The sequence below is a fragment of the Rissa tridactyla genome, chromosome 3, assembly GCF_028500815.1.
Source record: "Rissa tridactyla isolate bRisTri1 chromosome 3, bRisTri1.patW.cur.20221130, whole genome shotgun sequence".
Classification (NCBI taxonomy): Eukaryota; Metazoa; Chordata; class Aves; order Charadriiformes; family Laridae; genus Rissa; species Rissa tridactyla.
Genome location: NC_071468.1, coordinates 92,818,729 through 92,834,411, shown reverse-complemented (window position 1 = coordinate 92,834,411; position 15,683 = coordinate 92,818,729).

The window sequence follows — 15,683 nt, the reverse complement described above, 5'->3', positions numbered from 1 at the left end:
GTTTCCACACTCCTGAGAAGCTCAGGGTTTCACAGATGTTCTCAGTAACTTGCATCACAACAGGCAGCTGCATGTTGCTCTTGAGCATTGATGCAGCCATTCATTCCTTCTGACTTGTCACAATACAGAATGAAACAATTTTCATTTTTTTATACATGGCAACACTTCAAGAAATGTATGTAGAAACCTGCTCATGGGTAACAACTTGAAATGTAAAACCACCAGGAATTCTGAGCCAGAGAAAAACCTAAAAATCCAATAAGTAATGTTTCCTATTGTGGAGTGTTACTGGAATATATTCTATTTGCTGTGTAGCTTTATTCAGAGCCCTGCCTTTTGAAGAACACTTCAGCAATAAAAAATATGAACACAATTTACTAACACATTCCTTACTTAGAATAAGTGCTTCCAAGCAACTGATAAGCAATCCTTCACTGGACAGACAAGCAGATAGGCTGAACTCGGACACCATAATTCAGTCGCATTCTCTATTTTATGAGATAGCTAGTATATTCTGTGCTGGCTCAGGTATCCCAAAGCATCTGTGGCTCCTGCAGTTATTCAGCAATTGTGTTAGACCTTTTGGATCAGTGATCTTGCTTGTTATATTTTACTTACCTTGTTCTACCAATAGGCCTTTACCAGGCAAGTAGGGCCAGGAGAGAATCTCCATCCCTTACTGGATGCGGGGGGCGAAAGTTGCAACCAATGATGAGGAGAAGGCTGAGATGCACAATGTCTTCTTTGCCTCCGTCTGCAATAGTCAGACCACCTGTCCCCAGGGTGTTCAGCCTCCTGAGCTGGAAGATAAGGATGGAGAGCAGAACAACCCACCCATAATCCAGGAGGAAGTAGTCAATGATCTGCTTCTGCACCTAGACGCACATAAGTCTATGGGGCCGGATGGGATTCACCCAAGAGTACTCAGGGAGCTGGCGGGAGAGCTCACCAAGCCTCTCTCCATCATTTATCAACAGTCTTGGTCAACATGGGAGGTACCAGTTGACTGGAGGGTGGCTAATGTGACGCCCATCTATAAGAAGGGTTGGAAGGAGGATCCGGGGAACTACAGGCCTGTCAGCCTGACCTCGGTACCAGGAAAGATCATGGAGAGGATCATCTTGAGTGAGCTCTCCCGGCAAGTGCAGGGCAGCCAAGGGATCAGGGCCAGCCAGCATGGGTTTAGGAAAGGGAGGTCCTGCTTAACCAACCTGACCTCTTTCTATGACCACGTGACCCGCCTTCTGGATGCGGGGAAGGCTGTGGACATTGTCTGTCTGGACTTTGGTAAGGCCTTTGACACCGTCCCCCGCAGCATTCTCCTGGAGAAGCTGGCGAATCATGGCATAGACAAGTGTACTCTTTGCTGGGTTAAAAACTGGCTGGATGGCCGTGCCCAGAGAGTTGTGATTAATGGGGTGAAATCCTCTTGGCGGCCGGTCACCAGTGGTGTCCCTCAGGGCTCAGTTTTGGGGCTGGTTTTGTTTAATATCTTTATCAATGATCTGGATGAGGGGATTGAGTGCACCCTCAGTAAGTTTGCAGGCGACACCAAACCAGGTGGGAGTGTTGATCTGCTTGAGGGTAGGAAGGCTCTACAGAGGGACCTGGACAGGCTGGATCGATGGGCCAAGGCCAATGGTATGAGGTTTAATAAGGCCAAGTGCTGGGTCCTGCATTTCGGTCACAACAACCCCAAGCAACACTACAGGCTTGGGGCAGAGTGGCTGGAAAGCTGCCCAGCAGAAAAGGACCTGGGGGTGCTGGTGGCCGGCCAGCTTAACATGAGCCAGCAGTGTGCCCAGGTGGCCAAGAAGGCCAACAGCATTCTAGCTTGTATCAGGAACTGCGTGGCCAGCAGGAGTAGGGAAGTGATCGTGTCTCTGTACTCGGCACTGGTGAGGCCTCACCTCGAGTGCTGTGTTCAGTTCTGGGCCCTTCTGTACAAGAGGGACATTGAAGTGCTGGAGCGTGTCCAGAGGAGAGCTACCAGGCTGGTGAGGGGTCTGGAGACCAGGTCATATGAGGAGAGGCTGAGGGAGCTGGGCATGTTTAGTTTGGAGAAGAGGAGGCTGAGGGGAGACCTCATTGCCCTCTACAGCTACCTGAAAGGAGGTTGGAGAGAGGTGGGTGTTGGCCTCTTCTCCCAAGTGAATAATGACAGGACCAGAGGAAATGGTCTGAAGCTGCGGCAGGGGAGGTTTAGATTAGATATTAGGAAGAATTACCTTACTGAAAGAGTGGTCAGGCACTGGAACAGCCTGCCCAGGGAGGTGGTGGAGTCACCATCCCTAGAGGTATTTAAGAAACGTCTAGATGTGGCACTTCAGGGCATGCTCTAGTGGCAGAGTTTGCAGGTTGTTTGGTTGGACTCGATGATCTCAAAGGTCCTTTCCAACCATGAAGATTCTATGATTCTATGATTCTAAGTGTTTGTTTCCTGTACAGGTAGATTCATTTTGTAGCACAAACCATTAAGTACTAACCTTCACAAGGGGGTGGAAGCTGTGCAAGAACTGGAAAGCTCTCTGACCATGGAAGCTATGGGTCTTCCTGTAAGGCAGAAGCATCTGTGCAATGGATCAAAAGGAAAGAAAGGTATAGGGGTAGATTTTAGTGGTGTATGAGCACAGGGAGTAGCAATGGATAAAGGATGATGGGAAAGTCTAGAGGTTGTTGGAGTGTAGGGTATTAGACTGGATGATGGGCAGGAATGTAGGGAGCTGTGAGAACTCCATGTGAGACAGTTGATGAGGAATAGACTGCTGGGATACAAAGTGATCAAAACGGGTATCCTAATGTGCTCAGCCCAAAACACGCTTGGTCTCCTAAACATGCTGTTGAACTGAGCTGTGCTGGACACTGAGAAAAGGAATCAGGTGGCCTCGGGTGGCAAAAGGGAAGGCAGGTTCAGTGCAGGCATGGGCTCTGCCACTGAGGTGAAACTGCGTCCCTGTGAGGGCACAGGCTGTGGTGTCTTAGGAGATGATCACCTTCAGCTCCACACCATAAGGTGTGCAGCCTTATGCTTCCACTGAGAATCTGAAAGTTATGACACAGCCTGTAGTCACACACTCAACCCACCGCCTTCCTTTTCCGACTCCCATATTTAACCCACAGCTATCCCAACTCATTCTGCACATAACGCCATTTGCCAGGCCAACAACCCAGCACACAGCTCTCCATGCCCTTGGTCCATCTCCCTCCCAACTCTCTCCCGCCCTTGCTCAGCCCATCAGTCCTATTCAGCCTGTACAGGATGGGTAGGCTGCGAGCACCAGTCTTTTAGTGTCATGTGCACTCAGAGTTTCTGAGTGTATAATTCTTAGGAATGAATAGTGGATTTTGAGTTGGGTTATAGCTGGTCTGTCACTGTTTGTCAAACACCATGAAATATCAGCTATACAAAAGACACTTAGTGATGGCAACCCAGTAAATTAGATTGAATTTCATTCTCGGAGTTTGCATGAATTGTTAATATTTGGAAGCAATTTAAAAATCTAGGGGAAGAAACTATCCCAGAACTAGCTCAGACCAACAAAAGATAAATTTTCTGTGCATTTTGTATGTGCTGTGAGAAACTGGTTTGTGGGTCAACCCTCATTAAAAAAGGAGTTGCTACATTTTGTTGTCTTCCCGAGAGAGAGAGAGGCATATAACATGATTCATTCTATGATTAGTTAAATTTCAGATTTACATTTTGGCTTGCTTGTGCAGTTTCCAGTCTTCCAGATTATTGCCTGTGATCCTTCATTCCAACATAACTCTGTAGAAATTAAAAACTGAATTGCTACACATTGGCTGTGACATACTCATTAGCCTTTTCATGGTATTTGTCCCAGTGTCTGTGCATCTTGCATTTGTGAATCAAACCCAGGTCACTGGACTCAGTGTTCAGCTGCTGTGAACTATCTTCAGAGCAGCTATGTTGAAATAAATTAATTGATGATTTGTCTTATCATGTGGAAAGGGAAACCAGAGACAGACCAAATAACTTCATGATTGCTTTTCGTCGATAAATGCCAGTATGTTATAACTTGGTCAAGGCATGCTAAGAGGCAAAAAGATTAAAGTTTACAACAAATCTTAGTTGCTTGACTGCAGATATTTTGTAGAACTTAGTAGGGCATACAGTCTGGCATAAAGGATCCTGAAATGTTATATGAAGATTGTATTAAAAAGTGAAAATATAAAAAAGTGAAAAAATGAAGGCTGGCTATAATATTTTCACATCTTATGAATGAATTTATTAGAAAAATTAGAGAATTAGCTGGCTGAAGCATTTAGAATAACTACTGTTAGCTTCTAGCCAAGGTAATGTATACTATTTTCCTGGATAATTGCCACATCCTCTCACAGTTTTTTTTTAAAAAAAGTGGTATTTCTTTAAATGTCAACTTGGGCTGTGCTGAATTATGTCAGCTTATAGAATTTTCTAGGATTTCACTTCATATAACATGGTTAACAAACAAAGTCTATATTTCGCAAGAAATGCAATATTAAGAAACAAGTTTTTAGGAATAGAGCAAATTTTATCCTACCAGTGACAAAAGAAAATACTTGGACAAAGCATAGTAAAAACTAGGCATAGGCAATTAGGCAAAATGAAAGATAGAACTCTTTCCTGCAGGAAGTTAACTTACTGGCCTCTCTTCTCTAAGGGTTGCCAAAATACCTATGCAGACAGCTGGAGAGGACAGGTTAACACTAATCAAGACATCCTAGGGTAGCTCAGGCTATTAGGACTTTGGTGTGATGAAGATTTCATCCACAGGCTGTATAGGCAGGTGATCATTTCAAGAGACCCCCAAACGAGGAACAGCAAAACCCACAGCTGCATTGGATGGTGGTATTTCAGGTCTTGCCTCGGGCAAAGCCATCATTGTGTTGGCCTCAGTCAGATGCAGCCACGCAGCGTATGGTTCAAGCATGGCAGAGCTGATGTGGCCTCAATATGTTTCAGCACGTGGCCATTATTAGACAAGCACAGTGGCAGGGGGCGGAGGGCAGAAAAGCAAACCACAGGGAAATTATATTTCTATGTGGAATAAAGAACTTTATGTACTCTTGACTGTATCTGTTATTTCACACCATTTCTAAGAAGAAACTGAGTTAACTAATGGAATCTTTTAAGGAGGTTAACATCATATTCATTTTATAGATCAATAAATTGAGACAAAGCATAACTAAATGACTCATCATAGACTGCGCTGGAAATGACTTGCAGACTGATTTAAAACAGTGCTGATGGAATCTCCGTCTACACTTTTTATCAAATGAAAATGTGAAGAGGTAAAAAGTTGAACAATGCTTAATTTAATGCTATGTGTTTAACGTTTTGCATTTATTTTTTGAAACATTTATGTGAAATATTTGTGAAAGCTATTTACAGTAATATTTCCAAGCAAATGTAAGTCACTTGTTCAGGAAAGCCCCCAAAGGGTACTGCCCCAGCTGTCCTGCAGCTTTTTCTCCAAACGGTCCACAAAGAGGTGATGTGGACAATGCTTTCCATGCAGCTGAATCTCTAAATGTAACTTTCTGCTCACCAAAATTTAAGCTATACTGAAAGAAGAAATCAATCTTTTTTTAACCAACATCAGAAAGAGATAAAATCATTGATGATAAAAATCATCTCTCTTCACTGAAATTACATCAGAAATTAATTTGATTTGGAAATTACTCAGCTCTGTATTGCTTCTGAGCGGTTGCTACATGCTAATGAAAGTTATATCACGCCAGCGGACCTCACTGCTTGTTAATTCTGGCGCTTGTGCTATGCAACTCTAAAGTCCAATTCATGAAGGCTTGAGGCAGCCTTCTTGAAAGCTCCCCAAGTTGGAGAAATGTTAACTTTTGTTCACTTTTTGTGAATTTTAAAAGTAGATTGTAACCAAAAAATGGGATGCCTTCGGTTTTGCCCTCTGAATTGGGGAAAGCAAATGTGTTCTAACAGGTCGGGTTCCTCTTTTGGTTTTCTCTGCATTTCTCCTGGCAACTTGCCCAAGTTACCTCTTTCTTGTTTTAGAAGTGGATAAACTGCCATTTAGCAACTTTCCTTACATTAGAATTTTTTTTCTAATGTCTAGCCTGAAACATCTCTTTTGAATGTTAAGCACATTAGATTCTTCTTGTGCCCATGACTGACATGAGGAGAGGTAATGCCCCTTCTTTGGCAGAAACTTTTCATGGCACTTTCAGTCTGTTAAGCCTCTTAAAAGACTCTCTCAGTCTTTTAACACTGGTAATGTCATTTTTTAACCTTTCTGAATAATTCATATTTACCGTAACTCTGTGTATTCCTGATGCTCTCCTCTGCGCTGTCGTTGCTTGGTTGTGGTGTGGTGCTCACAGACTTGGCTTCCTGTTCTTGGCGGGGAACTCCAGCCAGGGCACTGCAGATGTTGGATATAACAGTCATCCTTCGCATGTCCTGCAGGCTCCATTCATTCTTTTCACATCCAGATAATGATGATTGTTTTTCTCCAAGACAGTTTGGCATTGTGAGTCATTATCCAGTTTGCAATCTGTAATAAACCATCTGCCCTCCCTGGGCCAAGTGGGATGTATCTAGGTTTGTCATCTACTTGTCTTGGTCCGTGTTTAAAGCCATTCTCAAAACCCAGCAAGTCATTTTGCAGCATTCTTAGATTTGTTGGTGAAGAAGTAGAGCTGTGACAAAGTTGAAGGAAACCTTCCCTTGGGGAGCAGTACAGACAGTAATATTAGCAGTTAGGGTGGTGCAAAACTGTAGGCCTTCTCTTGAGCTGTCGAAATTCACTAGTGATTGAAACCAGTAAATCGAGTGTGCTTTAGATTTTATTAGCTGACCAGTTTACTGCTCAAATCCACGTTAGATGCTAATTGAACTATTAAAGAACAGACCTTGAATGTTTTATAAATAATGTGCTAATCTCACTGGGATTGTCTACTTATCACTGCTAAAGAAAATAAACATTTTAGAGGTAAAATACTGAAATCTGAATGTATTAAAATCTAGACTTAGAAAAAGACTAGTAACGATTAGAACAGTTCTCTCCCTGTTTGGTTTCAATTATTACGAAGTGGTGTGGGCTGAATTCTAAGAGTTGCAGAATCTTTCACATGTTTTTCAGGTAAAGGTTAGATGTTTTTGCCATTAATGAGATCCTCTTATGTTCTTTACATTAAATTGCTGCCTTGTTCTTCTTGAAAGGCCCAGTTTGCTGCTAGGACACAAGGTTGTCAAACATGATCACTTCAAAGAGGACTATTTTTTGCTCTATGAAGATTAATTGGGGCTCCTCAAAGCTTAAGTTGCTTGGGCAAAAAAGGAAACAATTCTTCATCAATAGTCATAACGTCTCCCAGGCACATGGAAAAATGTGATGCTGGGCAGATCTTAAACACAAATTACTGAGCTAAGTAGTGTGTAGGCTGGAAAAAGAGAGAAGCTGGGTGCAGTGTCACTCACATATTTTTTCTATATGACTGTTCTGAAGTAACCAGTCCCAGTAGTGCAATACAGCAACACACTGGGAAGCTGATTATAAACTAAAATTTCTCTAGTGTGTGGTCATAGTTCGGCTAAAACAGCTTTCTACCTGGAAAATAGTCTTTGAGCGGTTTATTTCTTAACTCCCCGAACAGTTCCCTGTTGCAGAAAGGCTGTCCCTCATCTCCCCTGGCCAGACACGTTCTGCAAAAATCCCCATGGATCTTTTTAGCCATTTTGCTTATATTGCTTACAGAAAAATGTGTTTACTTGCAAGAAAGCAAATTCATAGGAGAAAATCCCAGCTGTGGATACTGACATGTGCTCTTGTTTCCAAGTAAAACAAAGAGTGGTGGCATATTTATTCATCATAGGCCATAACATATAATTGAACTTGTCTGAGGTAAGTGAAAGACCTCTTTTCCATAGGAAACAATGACTATAGGAAGTGTTTAGTTATATCATTAAAAATAAGATCATATTCCTTTTTCTCAGCCACAGATCCTGCAGCAAAATAAAATGTTTTCCAGATAGCGAGATGAAGATCCAACATCAGTATTCTTCAACTGCTTCTTTTTTTTTTATGGGAACCTCCTCCAATTTCCCATTATTTGCCAAATTTCTATCATTTATATTTCTCTGTTGCCAAGAACAAGATAATAGATAACTTTAAAAATCCATGAGAGAGTGATAAATTCTTCTTTGATGAGTTTTTCCTTTTAGAAAAAAATATTCAGCAGAATTAAATGCTGTGGTTTATATGTAACATTTTCTGTTTGAAACATGATTATTATAGTTATGTTTGTATGTTTGCCTGCCACATAACTGCAGACCTATTTCTCTGATATTCAATGGAAGTGTTATTTTTGATATCTGTGTTAGCAGGTCTGTTTCTGCCACAGGAAAAGCTGTTCATGCTGACAAGTACTTGTCCCTTACTTCCTTTATTAGACCCTGCAATATTTTGTTGCTATTATCCTTGAACAACTAAACCAAAAAGAAATGGAATTGCAATTGCCTTGGCTTGGCTTGAATATTAAAGAAAAAGAAAAAAAAAAAAAACCAAAAAAAAAGGAAGGTGCACAGTCAGGAGCCATGGGAGATTTGAACTAACTTGTCAAAGAGGGTGCAACCGTGATCCAGGAGAAGACAGGGACAGAGACTGAGGGTAAAACTGAGAAACAAACTGTGTTTCATGGCTGAGAGAAGCTTAGACAATTTGGGCAAAATGAGGAAGACCTGAAGAGCAATAACAGAAAAATGGAATTCAACAGGGATCGGGGTTGGGAGTGGGGGGTGGGGTGGTGCACAGGCCAGAGAGATGGACACACTGAGACTGGTTGGGACAGAAAAACAGGCAGCATAAAGGAAGATGGAAAAAAGGTTTGAAGTTTTGTTGTGGAGTGGAGTCAAGGAGATACAGTATGGAAAGAGAGAGAGAAAAAAAATGGAAATGGGAGGGAGTGGGTAGGAAGAGAGTGTAAATGGGGACTCAGAATGAATTAAGGTAAGGTGCTGAGGAGCAGTAAATGGATTTACTGAGTGAAGAGATGCAAAATAATTGCTGGGTCCCTCTGTCACAACTCTCTGCTTTGGCACTCATTTCTGCTCTTCTAAAAGACACTTTCTCTTAATATTATTTCTTTGGTCAGTGACCTTGGGTATCCACTGTTCATAGCAGACTCCAGTTGTGATGTTTGTCAGTTTGTTCCTTCTCCAGGGAAATTGCTCCATTCAGTTCCTGTCAGGCCATTCCATAGTGTCCAGACATCTGTGGAAACCCAGTGTTGCACTCTCTGGGCTGTTGTTGGGACGAATTTGAAGTCAGATTCTGTGGTCTCTTAGCAGTTACTGTCCACTTCTTGTCCTCCTGACCACTTCTTGACAGTTTTCCTGTCAGGTTATTTCTAACTTAAATCTTTATGTTGTGCAGCTCCACAAACAGTTGCACCCACGCAAAGTAGTGGTGGTGGGTAAGACGGACCACGGGGCTGTGGATGACAGTGGCAGGGAGGAATGCTTCGATTAACACTGCTGTTTATACAGTGTCATACATGCAGAAGTCCCATGGTATGCCAACGTATGGATACTGAAGCAGGTAAAATGTTCCTAAAAACACTACAGAACATATTCCCATTGTTTTCAAAGGGGGTGGGTGGAATGCTTTTCCCCATGGGGGAAAAAACACGGCCTTACAGATTGAGCGATCTGAAGGCTTCACTGTGCTCTGGTACCAGCAAATAGCTTTAAAAGGCATTGGCAAAATACTTCACGTCGCATACCCCTGATGCACAGAATGACACAGAATTAGTGGTGGTATTGATTCTGTTAATACACATAGTGAACGGGTCTAATGAGTCCTCTCAGCTTTGCTGATAACCACGCAGGTGTTGATAACAATGCCAAAGGATGGATCTTCTTTTCATATACATGTATGCACACACACTGAACTCCTATACAGTGAAGTTGACTTGTTTGTGGAGATGATGCATAAATTACATGTGTTCATCTACTGCTGAGGAACAGCTGATGACTATGGTTCTTTTAGTTTAATGTGAAATTATGAAGGTGGGAATTATTTTCCTTTAACTAATGGGTAACTAACCACTTCCTTCAACTGACAGCAATTATATTTCACTTAGACACACTACTTAGTTACAAGAAAGCTGAACTGAGCTGAACTCTTGTTCTTTTAAATATGACAACTTGTTATTGAAAGGGAAGATTTGTTTTTATCTTTATGTAGCATTATTTATTTGAGTATATTAAGTAGTTCAAAATAGAACATAAAATCTAAATTTGGCATCCTATGTCCCCTCAGCATATGGTATTAGTGAAAAAAAATCTAAACAAATTAAGAGTGCCTAAGAAACAGCATTCAAAGGAGTGGAGAGAAGTGATTATTTTTCTCTGTTTAAGACTTGTAAGAATGCCTCTGGAGTATTCTTTTTATTTTAAGGCTTTACAGTTTGAAAGACACTGGTAAAAATGGTTAAGAGACTGGAGGAGTACATACTGTATGAGGAACTGGTCTTGCTTTGACTAGACCAGACTGCCCAGAGAGGTTGTGGTGTTTCCATTCATGAAGGCTATCAGATCTTGACTGGACATTACCCTGCTAAACCTGGTCTATCTGTGAAACAATCCCTGCTTTAAAGAGGGGGTTGGCCTTCCAGGGGTCCCTTCCAATCTTAATTATTGTATCATGATATAATGAAACAATGCTATTAAGCATAGATACATCAGCAGTAGTATCCTATAAGTCAGCCTTACTATCTCACATTTATTGCTTACAAAAAAATCTTTTATTTGCCTTAATTTCTTTAACAGAGATCCTTTTGCCACTTACAGGAATTGGGGTGCATAGTGTATATGTTCTTGACTGCATAGTTAAAATATTGCTTTCTGAAGCTTCCTCTTTGTTGTCTCAGCTTTATAGACATAGGAGATTTTAAATACAGAACAGACTATCTGATTATAAAATCTCACTTCTACATTCTTCCACCCACATATTTCATGGATTATCCTACATACTAAAGGTAGTAACATGAGCTTGGGTAAGCTATATATTTAAAGAAGTATTCAGTTTTCATTTTAAGTCTTCAAAAGGTAGAAAATTCATAAGTCTTATCTTTCACCCTTTCTGCTAAGAATGTGAATATAATTTTTAATTGGAAGACCTTGGCTTGTATTGGGTGCAAGTGGCAGGGTTTCTGTGGCAGTGGGCTACAGGGTGCCTTGCATGGGAAGTGGTGTGAGCTGCCCACCTCCAGGCACAGCCAGCTCTGAACCCATGCAGGTTCCCCATCATGCCCCAAGACAGCAAACATGTTGGGGAGTGTACTGATCCATGGCTCAGACACATCTAAGAAAGAGCAGCAGCCCCCAGGGGAGGAACTATATGAAGAAAATAAATATGAAGACATGTGGGGAGATGCATTTGGAGATGCATGGAGAGACAAGCTGACAAGGGGATATGTAGCTGGAGGGGTGCTTGTTGGAGGAGGTGCTCCATGCCAAAGGGGAACACCCCTGAGGGGCTCTAGCTGTGGGCAACCCACACTGGGCATGGACACCCCCGAGGGACTGTGACCTGTGTAGGAACCCACGCTGTGGCAGGGACACTGGGATTCATGGAGAAGTCAAGGAAACCCAGTAAGAAACATGGAGCAGCAGAAAGAAACCATTGTGCACACGGTCCAAGCCTATCATGTTGCTTGGTGCTTCACCAAAGGGATTGGGACTGACTGAGTGCAACCCACAGCAAAAAAACGAGGGGAGCTGAGTATAAGGATAGGGGAGGACTGGTGTTCAGCTGAAGCTGAGACTGGGAAAGGGCTGCAAAGGTGATTAATTACGTGTTTGTTTAGCTGATTGTATTTTCTTTATTCTCAATACACAAATCAGTGATTAGAGGTTTGTGTTAATGGCAAAAGAATAAGAAAAAATTCCCCAAGTTGTGACTCTTTTGCCTGTGATTACCTTCTAGCAGTTGGACCTTGCTATTCCTTTCTCTCTGAAACAAAGCATTCTTTAGTACCATATATTTCGTTTCCAGCAAAGGATGCCTAAATTTTAATCAAGCTGACTACAAGTCTTTTTGGTGAATTTATAAATATATTAAATTATTGATGTCTCCATCACTAAGTCAGCCCTTGAAATGATTTACTGGCATTTCCCTATGGCCTCTCCAGTTTTCAGCCTCCTTTTAAAAAGGTGGACAAAGTGTTGCAATATTTGTCTATGCTGCTATGCAAGAAGATAAAATAAACTTTCCCCATACTGACTGTTCCCATATTTATCTAACCCACTTTAAATAACTTTTGCTGAGGTATCTAGCCAAGAACTTATGTTGAGCTCCTCATTCATTACCGTTACTTCTTCACCTTTTGCAAGTGTAACTCCTGTCTGCCTCTGTCCTCCATAAGTAGATGTGGTCTATATTGTCTCCAGAAACTTCGCACTTGTCCATTTTTTTTAAATTGGAACAGCTTCTGAAATTACAAGTGACTGCCACACTCTCATTTAGAGATGGAGAAATGTCTCCCCTTCTCTCTACTCCCCTCCTTGCCGCCTTCTTCCCCTGCCTAACAGTTTACTTATGGCTTATGACTATCAGCTACCATAAAGAATCAGTGATGACAGGAAAAGTGGATACAGTACAAGAGAAGGTCAAACATAGTCCTAACTTCAGAAAAAAAAGGAGCACTAAGGAATTACCCATTGGTTAATCTAATTTGGCCTCATAAACAATGACTCAATAAATTATAAAACTATGTCCACAAAAGATAAAAAAATCAGAATGTGAATAGCCAGACGACAAGGCAAAACCTAGCCAGTATATATTTGTCAAGGACAGGTTATATCAAATAAATCTAATTTTCTTATATGACTGAATCTAATTTTCTCCTTTGACAGGGTAAGTGGCTAAATGGAAAATGGGAAGGTACATGCACAATGTGATATATTCTGAGCTTAATAAGACTTTTCATGCTTTTCTCCGTGCCATTCTCTTAATCTAAGGAAATATGATGCAGTTATAGTCACCGCAAGGTGAGTACAGATTTGGTTGAAAAATTTGTCTCAGAAAGCACTTGTCATTTTCAATCCAAAAAAGATGAGATCATATTTACAGAATGATAGTATGGAAGAAGAAAATAAATTTCAATATGAATATATTACTTTTTTAATAATGCCATTGCAAATTTTTATCTTTACTGGGAGAGTAGAAATATGGCATAGGAAAAAGTAATGCTTAAGACCAGATGTCACTTCAGTTTTCTCTTATTCATTAGATTTTATCAAAGTATTTGCTGGACTTGCCTCTAGCATAAGGGAGTATCTGCAAATGAAAGAAGGGAAATCTCAAGGTAGGAAACTACCCTTAAAATGTCAGTGAAGAAGAAATGTATGTCGCATATGTATGTTTGGGGCTTTTACTGTTTTGCGTGAATTAAGACAAATCAAGAACCCCAAGAAAATGATTCTTATATTGCAATCATTAGTAATCATTATCGACTTAATAATTTCTAATACACTACAACCAGCATTTATTGATTCTTGTGGGGATTCTGGTACGCCCGTCACAAGAAGGGAAGAAAAGATGATTGTTCTTCTCTGGAAAAAGAAAGGAGATATACTTACAGCGGTAAGCAAAAGTATTCAGTCCAGATGGGCGGGGTAGACATCTGCACTTCATTAGAGAAGAGAATCTTTATAAGAAGTGTTTAGGTTGGGGAAGAGAACCTCTTTCCAAACAAATATTGGAACAAGATCTGTTCGTACCCTGACCCTTCGCTGACAAGGCCAAGATTAAGGCCTACAAAGAGCCCATTTGGCAGTTACAGTACTGTTTTCATATATTGCTTTATGAGCTGAAGGACCATGAAGACGTGGGTCCCAGGAGATATATATATATATACACACACACATTATATATATACACATATACATAATATATATAGCTATATAGTACTTAGCAATATTACGCCCTTAAAATTTGAAGCTGACAAGAAAAAAAGTCCCATACCCCCTCCATTAAAAAAACACCAAACCAACGACCAAAAATGTTGGCAGATAATTAGAGAAATTTTCATAAAAATACAAGTAGGATGCCTGGTCATCTTTAAAAGCATTTCTTAGAGGTGATTTTCATGTGTGTTTAATCTCACCAAACTTGAGGTGCTTAGCAGTTAAACATTCAGAAGCAGGTAGTGATCTAAGATCCTACTGTGACCATATCATCCTGAGTGGTGACCATGTCATATTTCTGCTCTATTTAGGAGCCATGTTGAGTTAACATATGAATCAGAGATCTGTACTGAAAATTCCAGTGGTTGAGACAACTAAGAGATAAAATTCTGGAGTAAAGGTTGTCTAAAATTAAGGGTGGTACATCTCAACCAATGTGTACTTTCCTGTTGTATAGATTTGGTTTCCTTCAACTCTCCCTTTGATCCTTGCAGTCTTGTATTTAATTTTTTGCAGTGGTGTGCTGGTAAAATAAGGAATGTTTTACAATGGTTCATCTGTTTCCACTTCATGTCTGGACATAAGTGTTTGAGTGGCTAAGCATTTCCGGTTTGATTAGGACTTTATTCCCTGTTTCTGCCGTAGTGATGTGGCAGTCTTTGTTTTTTTCTTTTTTTTTTTCTGTACAGGCAGAGCATGAGAATTATATTTATTCACATATTAGCTGACAGCTTGTTCCTTCATAGTTGGATCTTTTCCCCTTCCTCCCACCTCATACCCAGCGCTAATTTCACCAAATTTAGGTCGGGAGGTACAGATATTATCAGAAACATTTACTATTACAGAACAGTATGTATTTCATTGTATATATCTGTATTTATTTATATGGTATAGTAATGCACAGGAATACAATATTTATTCTTAATAAAGTAGCTGCCCAAAGCACAAGAAGTATTACTATAAATATTTATAAATGTTAACATGGAAGATTTTGGGAAGTATCTCAAGGTTAATGGAGATTAATGCTATTTTCTAGGCTTCTTTCCATCATCTGCTAATGGCCACTGCTGGAGAGCAGTCATGAAACTAGATGTCCCACAGGACAAAACAACATGGATACTCTTACATTCTTTTCTCTACATTTGTAATATTTCTCTGAACTGAGCTGTGACACACACACACACACACACACACACACACACACACTCTACCATTTCATGCTACCAGCGTGGGAGAAGCATTTCTCTTTGAAGAAGACCACCTTTGAAATGGTGGTCACACCTTCTGCATGTCTCTTGTTTTCTTCCATCACCGATTATGTCTTTGAATCTCTGGTGTTAAATGCTACTGTCCTCTCTTCATCTCTCTGTGGGTTCACCTTCAGGTTTTAATATTCCCTTCTAAATCCTTGTCTCACCTCTCTGTCGATGGGTCCCAGACTTAATTTTTTATCCCAACAAACGATCACCTAATTTGCAGTTTCCAGTGAACAATCTGTGATAAAGCAGTCTCTTTGGTGGTAATTATTCTACTGCTTGCTGTGTTTAGCTAGCACCTGCCCCATACAGTGGGATGCTCCTGGGATTATGGGGTGATGTTCTGGTGGTCTGCAGTGCCAGGTCCTCTCTGCTTATAAGCCAATTATTCTTCTGCCATGAACAGCAACAAATGAAGGTTTCAACTTGCCTGCAGCCCCTTAAATGGCCTATTTTAAAATTATAAACGTACGTTGCCATAT